Raw genomic sequence first — 5,585 nt, 5'->3', positions numbered from 1 at the left:
GGGACACAAGTTGTACAACTTGATCGTCTTAAAACTCGTATTTTAAAGTATTTATTGAAATCAAACTCTTTTATTTTTTCTATTTTTTGTCCAAACTTTATTTTATAACAAAACCCACTTTTGTTAAACAAAATCAACACATCAACATTTTCTAACTAAGAACTACGTAGCTTTGATTTCTCCAGCGCACCTGGAGATACGTAGGAGCAAGATCACATTCTTGTCAAGCACATAAATAAAAATTTCTTTTTTTGTCCCTTATTTGTTAAGTACATATTTATTTCAAAATTATATTTTAAATATAGTAATAATTGTTATTCATATTTAATAATAAAGAAAAATAAATATACTTAAGTTAAAATTAATCTTGCACAATTAATTATAGGTAACCGTTTTTAATGGATGTCGTAGGGTGCTAATACCTTCCCTACGCATAATCGACTCCCGAACTCAAAATTTGGTTTCAAAGACCACATTTTTTTATTTTTACTATTTTAAGGGTTTCCCAATATTTTCCCTATTTTAAAATAAATTTTGGTGGCGACTCCATTGAATTTCGAAAAACACTCGAAATTTTAGGCCGCGACACCAAGTCTCCTTCTTGGAACTCTCGAGAACAAACCTTTTTCTATAAATCTTTTTATGTATTTTTTGATATAGTTGACAATGACACAAAGTTATTATCCTTTTTTCTTCGATGGGATTCAATTGATCAAATCGTGTTTGAATCCACTATGCTTCTTCCATTTTTTTTTCATCAAGACTCTAAACGAGTGGATTTCTACTTCAATGCAAAGTACTGCTTCCATTCCATAAAACAATTAATGAGGAAGGAGTTGCCCCAATTAAGGTGTGGACAATGGTTCTATAACCATGCAATGCGAAAAGGGGAATTTCATTCCAATGCTTATATGTTTTTACCATCTTTTGTATGATTTTTTATATATTCTTATTTGTTGCTTCCAGGGGCGGATCTTCTTGGGGACATAGGGTGGTCACGACCACCCCAAAGTCCCCAATAATTTTTAAAAAAATACTACTATTTTTTTATTTTGTTTGAGTAATGTTATTGAAACACAATTTTACACAAACTAAGACACAAATACAATAATGTGTATTGAAATACAAATACAAAATATGATCCTCTTTATTTTACACAATATTATATTTGTGTCATCTTTTGTGTTAAATTTTATGTTCCAATAACATTACTCTATTTTCTATAAGATTCATTTGACTTATAATTTGATCAACAAAAAATGATCTATTTAATCCATGTTATGAATCAAATACATCAATTTTTGTTGACCAAATTATAACTAAAATGTCTATTATAAAAAAATTGAATGAAATTATTTATAAAAAAAATTACAAAAACAACTACTATAAACTTTTTAAATTAGATTGATATTTTTTATGAGTTTGAGTACAAGTTGAACTAAACCAATAATTCGACTTTTATTGATTTGAGATATAATTTCACATAATTTTAAAATAGATTTCATAATACTTAAACCAAAACACTTATATTTTATTAAAATTATGTCAATATTAATATCTTTAACAATGTATTGTATTTAAATGTATTTTTAATTATTATAATATATATATATATATATATATATATATATATATATATTGTTTTTATCCTTGTAGTTAAAAACATTGTATTAATAGTGTAGAAATTTAGATTTAATTTTTATGCATCGATAATATAAAGATATTTTACATTGTCAATTAATCATAAATTTATAAAACAATTTGACTTTTAATATAATTACTTTTAAAGTCACACTTAATGATGTGTTGACAGTGTAAAACTTTTTACATTGACAAAACATAACAATTAAACTATAAATTTTTAGTGTTTGAAAACAAATAGATTTTTAGAAACTAATTTTTATTTATTAAAATTGTCAACCAAAATTTGATTGGTTAGCTCTATCTTATAAGATTTAAGGGTTTGACCGTCAATGTATTTTTAAATTTTTTAAAATATATTTATAAATTTGATTGCTTCCATAGTCACATTCATCTTTGGACAATATGGTGAAGAGTTATAGTGTTGAATTTTTGAAATTATCGCATAACTCGTTCATTATCTTTTTATTCAGATTAGTCGCATTATTAGTGATAATCTTTTTTGACAAGCCATATCGACAAATCAATTCTCTCTTAATGAATTTGCACAACCACATTTCTTGTTAGATTGGCATAAGAAGCAACTTCAATATATTTTGTGAAATAGTTAATGGCGATTACGATAAATCGATGTCCATTTGAAAGCTTAGGCTCAAAGCTAATAACATCCATTTCATACATTGAAAAATAGCTACGGTGATCTTAACACGTTCAAAGAGGTTGGTGGAAAGGCATATATATGAAATTTATGTACTTTTTAAGTATAAAGAAATAGATGTAGAATTTGTGTACTTTTTGAAGTATGAGTGAATAAAGATTCATAAAGATGAGTAGTGAACTACCATCATTACCATCTAGGTTCTCGACATTATGTTAAGTGTGTAATGGACAATTATTAAATAGTTAAACGATTGAAGACATATAGACCTCTCATTGAACTTAATAGAATGGTTCAACTCATCGCATACCATTCAAAAACAATATACAATATATATTCATCAATTTATTAGTACTTGATAATAGTTGACCATATTATATATTAACAATAATTGATTATTGCCAATTCATAATTGAATAATAAAATAATAAAATAATTAATCTAACATAATCCACCAAATTCATCGTTAACTTTGTAAGATGCTACGTAAGGTTATGAATATTTCAAATATTACTCATATTTGTTAGTTATCGAGACTATTAATTATGTTAGAGAGTAACGAAGGAAAAATGTATAAGACAATGTATGAGCTGAATATATATTTCTTGTATCACTTGCATTCAAGTATCACTTGCATTCAATTACTTATATAGCATATCTCTCTATTTATATAATAAGTAATTAATACTTATAAAAATTATAACCAACTTAATAGACTTACTAAATAACTTTGAATTGCTCTATTACAACACACCCACTCAATTGAAAGCCTCTAATGACACAACATTCAACAATTTTCTTAACTCTTTAAATCTCTCTATCTTTGTTAGCTTGATTAGAACATCTACTTCTTAAACTTCTATTGAGCGTAGTGAATTAGCTCTATCTTTTATGTTTCACGTTATCACGAATGAAATAATAATAGATATATATATATATAAGTAAAAAAAAATTATTATTTATTTTAAAAAGACATTGATCTCACTTAAGTCGCCCTCTATAATGAACAAAGATAAAGACATATTAGAATCACCTCACCCTTATTCATCACCTTGACATAAATGTTATGCTCCACCATACACTTGACAAATGCCAAATGAATGAGAAAGTCATGTATCTTTCTGTTCCAAGCTAGAGGAGCTTATCTTAAATCATATAGTGCTTTCTTTAATCTAAGAACTAAACCTTATGCACCCCCTATAGCACAACTTCTTCATTTTTTGCATTCCGAGTTATTTTCATTACGTTCTTTAATCTAATTTCATTTATCAAGTTCTTTATATTTTTTTTGCACTTTTATTTTTAAATTTTTCTACATTGTTTCCATATCTCATTTTAATTTAGTTCTTTAAATATCGTGCATTTACAATTCTGCTATTTACGTTTATGCCTTAAGTTCTTTACATTTTTTTTGCACTTTTATTTTATTGCATTAACTAATTTTTTACAATCATTTACAGTTTGGTTTTTGTTTTTTTTATGAAACTTGAATGTTAAATTTGATCCATCTTTGAAATGTATGTATACACGTTCACTTAGAGCTGTCAATTTGACAAGCCCCCTAATTATTAGCCCCAGCCCACATTTTGAAGGGGTCAAAAAAATTAATAATTTAAAAGGCCCCAAAAAACAAGGCCCCCTAAATTAAAAGCTCCCTAAAAATTTGTGGGCTTAGGAGGCCCCTAGGCCCACTTTTTTTAAAAAAGAATCAATTTTCTTTTTTGAGAAATAAAGTTTTTCAATTTTTTCACCGATAATTTTTTTTTATTTTTTTCTATAAAATTTTCCAATTTTTTTCGATAAAAATTTCTGATTTTCTTTCGATAAAAATTTCCGATAAAAAATTTCTGACTTTTTTCGATAAAAATTTTTTGATTTTTTTTCGATAAAAAATGTCCGATTTTTTTGGATAAAAAATTTCCAATTTTTTTCGATAAAAAATGTCCAACTTTTTTTGGGATAAAAAATGTTCGATTTTTTTTCGGTAAAAAATTTCCCATTTTTTTTCCATAAAAAGTTTCTGATTTTTTTTTTCGATAAAAAATTTTCACTTTTTTTTTTAATAATTTTTTTTTTCAAGAAAAAAATCTTAAAATTAACAAAATATTGGGGGCCTATAGGCCCTTAGAGCCCCCTCCCTTAGGCCCCATTAAATAATGGGTCGAAATTAAGGGGCCCTTAAAAGATTATTTTGATAGGGGGCCTAATAATAAAACAAAAAAAGTAAGGGGGGCTTTTTTGACCGCTCTGCGTTCACTACTAGAAAAATCTAATTTACCGACGGATTTTAGACCGACGGATTTTAGAGACGGAATTTTGTCCATCACGAATGAAGACGGAATTGGAGACGGAAAACAATTTGTTGAGACGGATGTAAAAAATTTTATGTTTGAGAAGGAATTTAGAGACGGAATACCCCATCACAAAGTTAATCTGTCTCTAAATCCGTCTCAAGTTTTGTTTCTAAAAGTCACACTTGGGTTCTAAAAATAAATTTTTTTATAGAGACAAAATGTAGAGACGGAACAATGACGTCTCAAATGTTTTCCGTCTCTAAATTCCAAAATTTTTCACAAAAAATTCCCTCCAACTATAGAGTAGTTTCCCTCCCTTTAAAATTTTCTCCAACCCTCCAGATTAAGTAATTATAATAATAATAATAATAATAATAATAATAATTATTATTATTATTATTATTATTACTATTATTATTGTTGTTGTTGTTATTATTATTATTATTATTATTATTATTATTATTATTATTATTATTATTATTTAGAAAAACAAAAAAAAAAACTAAAAATCCAATTAATATGTTAAGATGCTCCAACAAACACGGTTTGCATTTTCTCCACCCTTCCACCTTCATTAAGCGTTGCTGAAATTTTCCTCTAAACCCTAAGTGCATTTTTCTTCCTAAACCCAAAATCTCGCCTTGCTTCCAATCAATTGGTGTTGCTGTTTTGCGTCCACTACTACTCCATCTTGGGTTTTGTTGGGTTTCATTCTTTTCCTATTTTTTGCATCGTAAACTTAAGGTACGTTTCTGTCATACTACATTTATTTCCTTGGGTTGCTTTTTTTCCTTATTTATCCCTCTAAAGCTTCAATATATTTTAGATTCAAGCTCTATTTTGTCATATTCCTCTTTCACCCTCTGTGTTGAATCCCTAAAGTATGTTTATGTCTCTTAGCATTTGATTCCTTTGTGAAAATTTTAACCTTCAATAATTTGTTAGATAGTTTTATTTACTTTAATAGATTTTTCATTAAAACACTGAGTAGT

The sequence above is a fragment of the Cicer arietinum genome, chromosome 4 (assembly GCF_000331145.2).
Source record: "Cicer arietinum cultivar CDC Frontier isolate Library 1 chromosome 4, Cicar.CDCFrontier_v2.0, whole genome shotgun sequence".
In the NCBI taxonomy this organism is placed as follows: domain Eukaryota; kingdom Viridiplantae; phylum Streptophyta; class Magnoliopsida; order Fabales; family Fabaceae; genus Cicer; species Cicer arietinum.
This window is presented reverse-complemented; position numbering follows the sequence as displayed.